The 14,533-nt window shown below is 42.0% G+C and overlaps 1 long non-coding RNA gene across 1 annotated transcript in view; it reads right to left on the reverse strand.

Annotated features, from left to right (window-relative positions):
- Window positions 1-2,209: 2,209 nt before the first annotated feature.
- The window catches only part of LOC122561509, a 53,385-nt gene continuing 41,061 nt past the window's right edge, over window positions 2,210-14,533 (reverse strand). Inside the window, exons 2-3 of the long non-coding RNA XR_006315020.1 lie at window positions 10,113-10,299; window positions 2,210-3,997 (exon numbers count right to left, since the gene is read on the reverse strand). This is a non-coding gene — a long non-coding RNA (uncharacterized LOC122561509). The remainder of the gene's footprint in view (window positions 3,998-10,112; window positions 10,300-14,533) is intronic.

The following is a 14,533-nucleotide window of genomic DNA, read 5'->3' on the forward strand; positions in this document are numbered from 1 at the left end:
GAGGAGTAGCAGATGGAGTTTATTTTAATAAGTGTGAGGTTTTGCATTTTGCTAAGGTAAACCAGGGTAGGACTTATAAGGTAAATGGTAGGGACCTGGAGAATGTTGCTGAACAAAGAAACCTAGGGATGCAGGTGCATAATTCCTTGAAAGTGGAGTCTTGGGTAGAACAGAGTGGTGAAGAAGGTGTTTGACATGCTTGCCTTCATTGGTCAGAACATTGAATATTGGAGGTGGGGTGTCACGTTGTGGTTGTATAGGACATTGGTAAAGCCATTTTTGGAAAACTGCATACAATTTTGATCGCCCGTCTATAGGAAGGATGTTGTTAAATTTGAGACGGCACAGAAAAGATTTACAAGGATGTTGCAGTGACTGGAGGGTTTGAGTTATAGGAAGAGACTGAATAGGCTGAGGCTTTTTTTCCCTAGATCATTGGAGACTGAGGGGTGAACTAATAGAGGTTTATAAAATCATGGGGGGAACAGATAGAGTGAATAGCCAAAGCAATTTTCCTCCAAAACTGGGGGAGTCCAAAACCACTGGGCATATGTTTAAAGTGTGAGAAAAAAGATTTTAGAAAGCCCTGAGGGGTAACTTTTTCAGACAGAGGGTGGTGCGTGTATGGAACGAGCTGCCAGAGGAAGTGGTGGAGTCTGGTACAATTACAGCATTTAAAAGGCATCTGGATGGGTAAATGAATAGGAAGTGTTTGGAGGGATTTGGGCCAAATGCTGCCAAATGGAAGTAGATTAATTTAGGATGCCTGGTTGGAGCAGATCAGTTGGACCAAAGGGCCTGTTTCCATGCTGAATAACTCAATAACTCTATGATTGTATGGTATGCCCTAAGTATGTGCATTCTCAATTATAATTGGCTATGTCTTCATTGTTAATGTCCTGGGATCCGGAATACCCTCCTCAACCTTAGGGTGCCAATTTGACCTGTGGTAAATGCAAGCAGATTCTTAAGGAAATCAGGTCCCAGTGATAGGCTTAGGGAGCAGGTTGATAAATGGATTTACTGCCTCCACATTGGGAACTCAATTTGCTGCAGACCTCTCCGGAGTGCTTTTCTATGAAAAACATCAATATATACTTCTTTTAAAAGATGTCTTGCATTTAATTGCTTTCAGTAAAAAGGTTAATAATAAGTGTTTTTAATTAAAATGAAGTTATATGCTAACTCTGGTTTTCAATGAAGGGGTTAATAATTCTTTTTAGAGTAAAGTTACGTTTTCCATTACGTTACATTATAAAAGGAGTGAAGGACTGGAGTTTCCCCAAAGTTGAGGTTGCTGAGATAGAGTAAAAGAGAGGGGTCATATGAGTATGGATATGCCCGATTGAAATAAATAACTGGGAAAGGAAGATCACAGAAAAAATCCTGTTCTGCTCTCAACTGGATGAGAGTGCCTTTACTGTACCATGGCTTTTCATAATCTATTTCACAATGTTAACACAACATATTCTGATCCAAAATAATTGAACACACTTCCTAATTCAGCAAACATTCCAATTCAGACAGAGATGTTATTTGATTCAGTCTGTTCTCTGGGCCTATTTAAAAATCCCATGAAGACAATTTCTGAAGTACTCCATAATTTCCCTTCCTCAGTTTTGCACATTGTTATTGGCTTGAGTTTTGTGCAGTTTTATACAGAATGGAGCTCAGGGATGTGCCAAAACAAAAATCAGGTTATAAATGCCTTGGTTAGACATTTAATATTAAATAAGGCAAATAATGTTATAAATCAATTCTTGTTCAGACATTATATTCCATACCATCCAGACCTCAGACCACAACAGATAATGATTTGTCATACAGGAAGGTGAAAGTTGCAAATTGATGCAGAATCTTTAAGTCTTGTTCACACACATTATCTTGCTGTGGGATGAGAGGGAGCTTTAAAGATGAATGTCCAAGGATTCATCAGTGTCTTTCATTCTACCGTTCAGCCTGATGCAAATCAGCTGCAGTCTATAGCTATCACAATAAAAACTAATGTTTACTGGACTCCTATAGAACAGAGAGATGTTTCTCTGTGTATGACTAAATCAATTTTTAAAAATCTTCATAATCAGGGAAACTCTTTGTACCTTCTGACTCAGGATCATTTCATTTCACACAATGTGCAGAGAAAATGCTATTCCATTGATAATGTGTGTGTGAGTTTAAAGGAATTCTCCAGGATAGAACCCTATTTTGAACATGTGGGATAGAGGAAACAGGACCACCATCTAATGAATTCCCTCAGAACTGAAAACACACAAAAGGTCCAAACCATTGTTTCTTTAGAATCAATTTCAACCCCATCTTCTGTTCACATATTCTTCAATCTGTTGCTTCACATTAAGCTTGTTCTTAAACAGACCCATGCTTGATTGAAAAATAACTGGAAAAGGTATTAATTGTTGATCTTCAGAGGTCATTGTGATGTAGGGATCTCTTCATGGAGAAACAGTCAGGGAACAGTAAGTCAAGGGATCTGATCTTTTACAGTTATATGGTTATGTAGCAAGGATTTCTATCTCCCCTTCTCAGTTTTCATACCATTCTAAACATCTTGAGATGTTTTACTGATTTCCATTTTAAACATGTAATCTCAGAATGGTGTGTGATGGTTAAGAAAACATACAAGATTTCTTTATTAGTTAAGGTACAACATGTAAGAACAAGAACACTAGGCTAGAACTGTACGAAGTTGAACTGTTACTCAAGTACATCACATTTTCGAACAAAAGCTTGGACATACCCTTGGAATTCTGTATCCCACATGGTTAAAGACCAACAGCTGGAAAGTGGGATTAGGTGGTTACTTTATTCTCAGACATCAAAAGAAATGGAACCAAGCCAAGTAGATGAATTTAAAACAGATATCAGCCAGCCTTAATGAACTGAAACAGATTCAAGGGGCTGAAAGATCTCCTTCTGTTCCTATTTCATTCCTAAATATCCATGATTATCCGTGTTTTCTATTTATTTCTGTCTCATATCTCTGAGAAATACTTGGAACTCATAGCTTGCTTTCCCCCCATAGTTTGCACTATCTTAATGATGTGGACTTATTTCTGAAAAGTGAGCCATCCAGAGGATTTTTCCATCTAGGTTTGTTCAGTGTTTCTTGGTCGTTAAATGAAAGGTGAACCGAATTCTTGATACGAACATTGTTCAAGATGAAGAAAGAACATTACAGAATATAGTCACAAAGGTAGAGAGTCAGCAATGAGCTACAATATTCCACACTGAAACTCAATGATTTCCACAAATCTGGGATAGCAGTCAAAGCCTTCAAATATGGGATTCTCAGTGGAAAAACTTATGACAGAGTCCAAAAGAGTATTCCATAAATCACAAGGTTAGGGATCTTAGCAGGTTGAAGATAACAATGAATCATCATAAGGATCATGCTTTGAAGGGCCAGGTACCTTATTTTGGGAATGTGAAAAACTCAGAATAGTATCTCTAAGTGATAGGGACAATAATATCTGAGGAGGTCTCATTAAAATCTCATGGAAATGTAATGTCCCGCCATGATTTTTCTTCATTACATAGTAACCTGTTTAATTATATAATATGAGTGCATAAGCCTCTTGTTATAAAAAAGTTTGCTCTATCTTTATCCCTTTTCCCTTCCCATTGGCTACTGATCTCCCATTTTAATTTTCCTTCCCTCCTGAAATCTCCTTCACCTCCACGTTCCTTTACTTCAATAGGGAAAACCTACTTGTGGAAAAAGAAATGATTTATTTTGCTCTGAATGGGTGTTGACATTCTGCCTCTTCTGAATCCTTTATTGAGATGCCAATTACATTTGCTGGCTGTGTAGAGTGATGCCCCATTGCAGACTGTATCCCACGCAAATACTTTTTGGGGTAAGGGCTTCCTGATTGTCAGACAAAGGAACAGCAAGCCCAGACCGCAAAAAGATTCAAGAGAGAAAACTTGAGCTGGTTTCACCTTCAGCTCCTCAGTGATGAAAGTTCTGTTGATCAGACTGTGGAGAACAAAAACGAAACATGAGTTAGTTCCCTTTTCATTGTCACTTTTGTTACCTTTGTGTTGTAGTCATTGACATTCTGAAAGCTTGTATTTAAGATCACGGAAAACTCTCTTATCTTGGTTCCCCTTCTTTAAGTGTGAATGTGCACAGTAAGTGACTGTAAGATCTTTGACCACAGGGGGGCATCTCAACAGAACCCAAGTCTGTCCTCACCAAATACTTTTAACAAGTGATGCTAATCAGTGATTGGGAGATTGCTGATTAGTTTCCTTCCAATGCAAGAGGGTATAATAACGTCATTGTGAGCTCAACTAGCAAGTCTGGACTCAATGGATTGCAATTTTATTTCTGAATTAGAACATTATGGGGTTGGGTTTCACTCAAGTCGCCCTATTATATGAAGGATATTATTAAATTGGAGTGGGTTCAGAAATGATTTACCAGGATGTTGCCAGAAATGGAAGGTTTGACATATAAAGAAAGGCTGTATAGGCTGGGACATTTTTCACTTGAGTGTAGGAGATTGAGCGATTACCTTATCGAGGTTTATAAAATCATGAGGGGCATAGAAAAGATGAAAAGCAGAAGTCTTTTCTCTAAGGTGGGGGAGTTCAAAACTAGGGGCATTTTTTTAAGTTGAGAGGAGAAAGATTTAAAAATGACATGAAGGGCAACATTTTTACACAGAGTGAAATGTGTGAAATGAATTACAAGAGGCAGTGGTGGATACAGGTACAGTTATAACATTTAAAAGTCATTTGGAAATGAATAGGAAAGGTTTGGAGGGATAGGGGACAAATGCAGGCAAGTTTAGTTTTGGAATATGGTCGGCTGGACTAGTTGGACCGAAAAGTCACACAGCATGGAAACAGACCCTATCAGTCTAAGTGTCTTGAACACTAAAATCAAAGTTCTAGATTAGAGTGGTGCTGGAAAAGCACTGCAGGTCAGGCAGCATCCGAGGAGCAGGAAAATCGACCTTCTTCAGGCATAGATAAAGGGCTTTTGCCTGAAACATTGATTTTCCTGCTCCTCGGATGCTGCCTGACCTGCTGTGCTTTTACAGCACCACTCTAGACTCTAATCTAGACTCTGGTTTCCAGCATCTGCAGTCCTTGTTTTTACCAAATCAAGGTTGACATTCCAGGTCAATACTGAGAGAGTGTTGTGTTGTGAGTGATACCACATTTTCAATGAAATATAAAACAGAGACATGACTCCTATCTTAGATGTAAAAGATCCTGTAGGCACTATCTGAAGAAGTCCATGCAATGGTGAAGGTGTTCCTAAGGCATTTATATCCATAAAACCAACACCTAAAATAAATAATCTGGTTCTTTTTCTCATTGCTGTTTTGGAGGTTGTGCTGTGTGTAAACAGATTGGTATATTTTCTACTTATAGGTGGGATGCTAGGGACTCGGGTTCAATTCCCCTCTCAGGCAACTGTCTGTGTGGAATTTGCACATTCTCCCCACGCTTGCGTGGGTTTCCTTCTGGTGCTCCGGTTTCCTCCCACGGTGTAAAGATGTGCATGTTAGGTGGATTAGCTATGGGAAATGCAGGATTAAGGGGATAGGGTGGATCTCTTTGGTGGGTCAGTGTGGAATTGATGGGCTGAATGGCCTGCTTCCATACTGTAGGGATTCTATGAATCCATGAATTTTAGTTCCAGTCTCTTACGAGAAACAGCTGATTCAGTTTTCACTGATTGTAACAAAAGGCCTGGCCCAAGCCTGATGGGGCAAAATTGGTTGAAAAAAGATTCACCTTGATTGGCTCAACATTTTTGATTAAAAAATGGCAACCTGAGTGAAGTCCTGTTTAAATACCCAGAAAGATCTGGTCCTGGCAAGACTGAAACAGCTGGTGGTGATGAGGGAAAGCAAAGGGCTGTCACAACCAGAACTGAAACTGTTTTGGACCTGCACAGACAGAGAGGACAGCATATTATTATGGGGAGCAAGGGTGATTGTCCCCCTGAATTCTACCAGGGTCATCCAGAAGTTTCAAAAATGAGGATGTTGCCGAGAAGTTATGTCTGGTGGCCAGGATTGGATGCAAACTTTGCTATGTTGGTGTCCAACATGCCAACAAGGACAAAAATTACCATCAGCAGTTCCCGTATTTCCGTGGGAATGGCCAGGTAAACCCTGGACTCAGATACACATTGACTATGCAGGTCCTTTCATAGGCTCAATATCTTCGTCATTGTGGCGGCCACATAGTGTTTGGACATGCATTGCATTCATTCATCAAACACGGGGACAACAATAGAAAAACTGCACTCATCTTTTGCATTTCAAGGATTCCTGCAAGTGTTGGTCACAGAAAATGGGCCATCATTTTCCAGCAGGGAATTTGAGTATGTGGTAAAGCTGAATGTCATTCAACATATAAGGACTGCTCCATACCATCTATCATCAATGGTCTTGCAGAAAGAACAATCCAAAATTGCTAAAGAAACAGCCTACAACTTCATTTAATACTAAACTGTCTGGTTCGTATTTGTTTATAGGACCACTTCTCATGCAATTTAGGGATACCTGCAGCAGAGTTGCTAATGGGGAAAACACTCTGTATCAGGTTAAATCTGATCTTCCAGGACTTGGGGGGGGGGGGGGGGGGGGGGCGGGCAGAAACTGCAGGGGATGAGCACAATTGAAATGTGGAGGTTGTTCAAGGAGCAGCTACTGTGTGTCCTTGATAAGTATGTACCTGTCAGGCAGGGAGGAAGTGGATGAGCGAAGGAACCGTGGTTTACTAAAGAAGCTGAATCTCTTGTCAAGAGGAAGGAGGGGCTTGTGTGAAGATGAGACATGAAGGCTCAGTTAGGGTGATTAAGAGTTACAAGTTAGCCAGAAAGGACCTAAAGAGAGAGCTAATATGAGCCAGGAGGGGACATGAGACATTTGGCAGGGAGGATCAAGGAAAACCCTAAAGCTTTCTATCGGTATATCAGGAATAAATGAATGACTAGAGTAAGGTTAGGACCAGTCAAGAACAGTAGTGGGAAGTTGTGCGGGGAGTCCAAGGAGATAGGAGAGGTGCTAAAAGACTATTTTTCAGCAGTATTCACACAGGAAAAACACAATGTTGTCGAGGACAATACTGCGATTCAGGCTATTAGACTAGACGGGACTGAGGTTCATAAGGAGGAGGTGTTAGCAATTCTGAAAAGTGTGAAAATAGATAAGTCCCCTGGGCCAGATGGGATTCATCTTAGGATTCCCTGGGAAGCTAAGGGAATAGATTGTAGAGCCTTTGGCTTTGATCTTTATGTAGCCATTGTCTACAGGAATAATGCCAGAAGATTGGAGGGTAGCAAATGTTGTCCCCTTGTTCAAGAAGGAGAATAGAGACAACCCTGGTGATTATAGACCTCTGAGCCTTACATCAGTTGTGGGTAAAGTGTTGGAAAGGACTTTGAGAGATAGGATTTATAATCATGTAGAAAGGAATAATTTAAATGGGGATAGTCAACACAATTTTGTGAAGGGTTGGTTGTGCCTCTCAAACCTCACTGAGCTCTTTGAAAAGGTGATCAAACAGATGGGGATGAGAATAAAGTGATTCATGTGGTATATATGGATTTCAGTAAAGTGTTTGGTAAGGTTCCCAAGGTGGACTATAGCAGAAAGTACAGAGGCATGGGATTGAGAGTGATTTAGCAGTCTGGATAGAAATTGGCTAGTTGTGAGAAGACAGTGGGTGGTGGTTGATGGGAAATGTTCATCCTGGAGTTCAGTTACTAGTGGTGTACCGCAAGGATCTTTTGAGACCACTGCTGTTTGCCATTTTTATATATGGCTGGATGAGGGTGTAGAAGGATGGGTTAGTAAATTTGCAGATGACGCTCAGGTTGGTGGAGTTGTAGACTGCACAGAAGGATGTTGCAGGTTACAGAGAGATATAGATGAGCTACAGAGCTGGGCTGAGAGGTGGCAAATGGCATTTAACGACGAAAAGTGTGAGGTGATTCACTTTGGAAGGAGTAACAGGAATACAGAGTTTTGGGCTATTGGTAAGGTTCTTTGTTGTATGGATGAGCAAAGGTTGGTAGGGTTGTTAAGAAAGCATACGGTGTGTTAGCATTTATTGGTAGAGGGACTGAGTTTCACAACCATGAGATCATGTTGCAACTGTACAAAACTCTAGTGCGGCCGCACTTGGAATATTGCATACAGTTCTGGTCACCACATTAAAGGAAGGATGTGGAAGCATTGGAAAGGATGCAGAGGAGATTTACCAAGATGTTGCCTGGTATGGAGGGAAGGTCTTAAGAGGAAAGGCTGTGGGACTTGAGGCTGCTTTCATGAAGAGAGAAGAAGGTTGAGAGGTGACTTAATAGAGACATACAAGATGCTCAGAGGATTAGATAGGGTGGACAGCGAGAGCCTTTTTCCTTGGATGGTGATGGCTAGCATGAGGAGACATAGCTTTATATTGAGGGATAATAGACATAGGACAGATGTCAGAGGTAGGTTCTTTACTCAGAGAGTAGTAAGGGCATGAAATGCACTGCCTGCAACAGTAGTAGACTCACCAACTTTAAGGGCATTTAAATGGTTATTGGATAAACATATGGATGATAATGAAATAGTGTAGGTTAGATGAGGTTCAGATTGGTTTCACAGATTGGCGCAACATTGAGGGCCTAAGGGCCTGTACTGCGCTATAGTGTTCTATGTTCTATGTTCTAGAACCCATGCGTTCTCCCTTTCCATCAAATATTGAAGAAACCTCAGAAGCTGAGACAGACAGAGCAGATGTCGCTGCCTTGATTACTTTCGCTGCTTGAAGAAGAGAATTAATTTCTTCTGAGACATTTCAGCGAAAGAGGTGGGCTACAGTGTGTTCCGCGCCACCTGTATCAGAGGCAGAGTTGGAGGAACCTGACTCGGTGCTAATATGCACCAGGAGGAGCTCAAAAAAACAGTCTGTGTCCTCAGACTCAGAGGGAGAGGGATGTAAGTGATCATAATGTGGTTAGGGCTGTTAATTGGGTCCAATCAGGGACCCCTAGATCAGTGTCAGTAAAGGGGTAACTTAGAGACACAATACCGGCCTCTGCGGTGTTATTTCAGGAGGAAGTGCAAGAGTTTATGGGAGGGATTGCAGAGAATGAGGTATTGGTGATCAAAGGCACAACTGCCAATGCACAAGAGACAAGGAGATTGCAGACATGAGGGTGAAGGAGCAACGATGTGTGAGTTTAAATTTGTGGATAGCATTTTAAATGGTGAGGTGTTGACAAATGAGTGTCAGTGGAGGTTGGGAAGGACAGGGGTAGTGGGCAAGCAGGTTGTGGTAGGGTATAGAATTCAGTTGACAGACGATTAGGTGAGCTACAGTTTATTGAAAATTCAGAATTGGTGGCCAGCCAGCTCAACATTTCAGTCATGATGCTTGGAGATAAATTGTCAATGGATTATAGCCGGACAGAGCTAGACATTGTTCGTAGGTAATGCTTTTGATATAGATAATATGAGGTTAGAAACTCAACTTAAAGTTGATTAGGATGTGAGGTTGTGAACAATTTAATTCAGGCCATATCAGTGAAGGAATCTTGGAGCAGAATTTATGGTGGAGTCAAAGACAATAATTTCACTCTTCCCAATGTTTAGTTGAACGAAGCTACAATTTATCCAGGACTGGATGTTAGACAAACAGTTTTAGTGCAGTGGCAGTGGATGGCTTGAAAGAAATGGTAAGAATGGTAGATCTGGGTGTCATCAACAAAAATTAGATACTGACATTATAATGTTTAGGTGCTCTCATCAAAGATGTGTGAAAAAAACAAACAGAAAAAAATTAAGAGGGAGTAAGATGAGAGGAGTACTGATATACTTCGAACAAGCTCTGGAACAGATTAAACTGAAAGACACCTTCAATACAATGTGCAGTTCCTCATACTGCCCTTAGAAATCATCTTCATTAAGATGCTCATGTTTATGGAGCAAACTTGAACCCACAGTTTTGAGACTCAGAGGCACAAGTGTGAGTATTGAGCCAAAGTACAATGTGGAGCTGACAATTCAGTGACATAATGGGACTAATCATTTCCTTCTGTGCTGCAGTTTCCATGATTCTAAGAACAGAAAGCTTACCTGTTTCTTTCATTAATCCTTGGATCTGTTCAACCTTTAGCGAAATCATAAATTGATCCAATTCCATTTTGAATGCTTCACCTGGTTCACTGGTGAACACTCCATTCAGGAATCACCTGGGTGCTATTCCATAATTTAGTTCATTGCCTCTTTAACTGGCAATCCTCCACTAACTGGTTATCCATTCCTGGTTTTGAAAGAAACATTGCCAATGAGTAATGTGATTATTTTTTGAGAAGCATCAAATCATTTAAATCTGAAATTCATTCATGACTTAAGCACTTGACAAACAAATGAAGAAGTTTTCCTAATCCTTTCTGGGGATTATTCTACCCCTTTAAGAATTTGAATCACATCCTTCTCATACATTTTCTTTGTAAAAGTGTATTTTGTTTCCATAGCTTCACCTCAAAGTTCAAATAACCCAAAGGCTGGGATTACATTTACTGAATCATAGAGTAAATTCAATGATGCTTTGTGTCTGACATGAAACATGTCTGTAGGAATTTGGTTTAAAGATGTGCTCTTAATATTTCTGGGTGACACTGACTGGAAAACCCACAACCCCAATGAACAAAGCTCCATGAAAGATTATCACTGTCACTGAATTTACAAATGGTCCATTGCCTAGATCCCATTGAATGGGCTGAATGGCCTTTATCTGCATCACAACGGCTCTCTGACTGTCACCCATTTTTATTTCATGGATCAGTGGAGGAGATGCAATTACACTACTGTATGTATGTTCATATTTGCACACCAAACATCTGGAAGGGTATACTCACCTTTGAAGGGGTGCAACACAAGGGATTAACCAAAGTTTTACTGGCCTAAATGGTTAAATTATGAGGACAGGTTTCATGACCTATGCTTGTTTTTCATCAAGTATAGAAGCTTAAGGGGTGACTAATGGAGCTGTTTAAAGTGATCAAAGGAATTGATAGGATACGTAGAGAGAAATTATTTCCTCTAATGAATGAGACCAGCATAAGGGACATAACCATAAAATTAAATCTAGGTTGACTATTCACAGAAGGTATCAGGAAACATTTTTCAAAGAGAAAGGAAATATTTCTTTTTGAAGTTTGGACGTCAATTGAAAACTGAGATTGTAAAATCTGGCACAGATATTAAGGGTTAAATCACAAAGGTGGGTAAATGAAGTGAAGATTTGGTCAGCCATGATCAAAGTGATTAGCAGAACAGAAAAAAAGGTTTCAGAAGGTAAATGACCTCGTCTTGTTCCACCGTGTGCCCTCTTCTGGCTCATAGAAACATAAATGCAATAGGAATTTCCCCACTTTAAAGCGTAGCATGAGTGAAAGAATCAAAGGGAATATGAAATGGCCTCCAGTGAAATTAGAATAAGCAAAGAAATAATTACTCCTTGGAAAGTTCCATCTTCCCTCTTCAGGCCTGTTGTAACAGGGAGAGCTGATGTAAGAGAAGGCTCCACTCCATGAAAATGTTTTTCCATTTTTGGTGACTGATGTGGTGAGCTGTTTGGGGTCCAAACTGTAATTCTACCCTAAAGCACAGAGGCACATCATGCTGTGGATGGTTAATTTTCTTGCCATTAACCTATTTTCATTAGTTCCCCTCCTCACATCTGGTTTGCCTGCAAATATTTTACTCCATTATGGATGATTTCTCTTCCATTTTCTTCGTTCTTCCCTTAGAGAACAGTTTGAAATGGTGAAAGGGTTTTCAAAATGATGAATATTCTGACAGTCTAGAATGTCAATGTTCCTTACAGATGTAATCATCTTTATACAAGTTGAAACAGCAGGGTTGGTCCTACAGAAGGAAAAGGTTTTAAGGGTTCGCAGAACCCATACAATGAAGATCCCATTCCTACACACTACCAAACATCCTGTTAGATCTCTACCCAGAATTCAGAGCTGGAGATTGGTCTCCACTCATCGAGACTGTCTTGACCGTACTCTAATTCTACACCTTCTGACACAGAGGCAGGAACAAGTGACAGGAAAAGGCTCACTCCTCATTTCTGTGTGTCAGACAGAACAAGTTGGTGATAGATTTGGGAGGCATGGTAGCACAGTGGTTAGCACTGCTGCTTCACAGCGCCAGAGACCCGGGTTCAATTCCCGCCTCAGGCGACTCTCTGTGTGGAGTTTGCACATTCTCCCCGTGTCTGCGTGGGTTTCCTCCGGGTGCTCCGGTTTCCTCCCATAATCCAAAAATGTGCAGGTTAGGTGAATTGGCCATGCTAAATTGCCCGTAGTGTTAGGTGGGTCTGGGTGGGTTACGCTTCAGCGGGTCAGTGTGGACTTGTTGGGCTGAAGGGCCTGTTTCCACACTGTAAGTAATCTAATCTAATCTAAAAAGCTCGAGAGTGGTGCTGGAAAAGCACAGCAAGTCAGGCAGCATCCGAGGATCAGGGGAATCAACTTTTCGAGCATAAGCCCTTCATCAGGAATGAGGTTTGTGGGCTGGGGAGCTGAGAGATAAATGGGGGGGGAGGGGAGGGGGGGGGGGGGTGAGGCTGGGAGGAAGGTGGTTGAGAATGCAATAGGTAGATGAAGGTGGTGGAGAAGGTGATAGATCTGAGAGGAAGGTGGAACGAATAGATGGGAAAGACGATAGACAGGTCAAAAGGCAGTGCTGGATTGGAGGCTTGGGACTGGGATAAGGTGGGGGAAGGGGAAGTGAAGAAATTGGTCAAGTCACAATAATCCCGTGTAGTTGCAGGGTCCCAAGGCAGAAGATGAGGCATTCTTCTTCCAGGCATCTGGTGGTCAGAGTTTGGCGGTGGAGGAGGCCCAGGACCTGCATGTCCTTGGTGGATTAGGAGGGGGTGTTGATGTGATCAGCCATGGGTGGTGGGGTTGGTTGGTGTGTGTCCCAGAGACGTTCTCTGAAAAGATCCATAAGTTGGTGTCCTGTCTCTTCAATGTAGAGGAGATCACATCAGGTGCAATGGATACAGTAGATGACATTGGTGGAGGTACAGGTAAATTTCTGTTGGATGTGGAAGGATCCTTTGGGGCCTTGAACGGACGTGGGTGGGGGGGGAGGTGTGGGTGCAGGTTTTGCACTTCTTGCAATGACAGAGGAATATGCTGGGAGTGGGGTGAGGGCTGGTGGGGGGTGTGGATCAGACAAGGGAATGATCTCTCTGAAATGCTGATATGGGTAAAGTCATAGAGTCATAGAGGTGTACAGCATGGAAACAGACCCTTCGGTCCAACCCGTCCATACCGACCAGATATCCCAACCCAATCTAGTCCCACCTGCCAGCACCCGGCCCATATCCCTCCGAATCCTTCCTATTCATATACCCATCCAAATGCCTCTTAAATGTTGCAATTGTACCAGCCTCTACCACATCCTCTGGCAGTTCATTCCATACACGTACCACCCCCTGCGTGAAAAGGTTGCCCCTTAGGTCCCTTTTATATCTTTCCCCTCTCACCCTAAACCTATGCCCTCTAGTTCTGGACTCCCCTAGCCCAGGGAAAAGACTTTGTCTATTTATCCTATCCATACCCCTCATAATTTTGTAAACCTCTATAAGGTCACCCCTCAGCCTCCGACACTCTTGGGAAAACAGCCCCAGCCTGTTCAGCCTCTCCCTGTAGCTCAGATCCTCCAACCCTGGCAACATCCTTGTAAATCTTTTCTGAACCCTTTCAAGTTTCACAACATCTTTCCGATAGGAAGGAGACCAGAATTGCAAGCATTATTCCAACAGTGGCCTAATCAATGTCCTGTATAGCTGCAACATGAACTCCCAACCCCTGTACTCAATACTCTGACCAATAAAGGAAAGCACATCAAACGCCTTCTTCACTATCCTATCTACCTGCGACTCCACTTTCAAGGAGCTATGAACCTGCACTCCAAGGTCTCTTTGTTCAGCAACACTCCCTAGGACCTTACCATTAAGTGTATAAGTCCTGCTAAGATTTGTTTCCCAAAATGCAGCACCTTGCATTTATCTGAATTAAACTCCATCTGCCCATTGGCCCATCTGGTCCAGATCCTGTTGTAATCTGTAGGGAGGGAAATATATCCCTAGTGGTGGGGTCTGTTTGTATGTGGCGGATGATGATGTGATGTATACAGAGGTTGGTGGGGTGAAAGGTGAGGACCAGGGGTTTCTGTCCTTGTTGCATTGGGAGGGGTGGGGTTCCAGGGCAAAGGTGCAAGACGTGTGTCAGATCCACTCACCCCCATCAACCCTCACCCCACTCCCGGCATCTTCCCCTGCCACCGTAAGAAGTGCACCCCACCAACCTCCGTATACATTGCATCATCCTCCACCAATTCCACTACCTACAAACAAATCCCACCACTAGGGATATATTTCCCTCCTCACCCCTATCAGCATTTCAGACAGACCATTCCTTCCGCGATTCCCTTGTCAGATCCAAGCCCATGCCCCCCTCCCCCCCCCC

The sequence above is a fragment of the Chiloscyllium plagiosum genome, chromosome 23 (genome assembly GCF_004010195.1).
Source record: "Chiloscyllium plagiosum isolate BGI_BamShark_2017 chromosome 23, ASM401019v2, whole genome shotgun sequence".
Lineage (NCBI taxonomy): Eukaryota > Metazoa > Chordata > Chondrichthyes > Orectolobiformes > Hemiscylliidae > Chiloscyllium > Chiloscyllium plagiosum.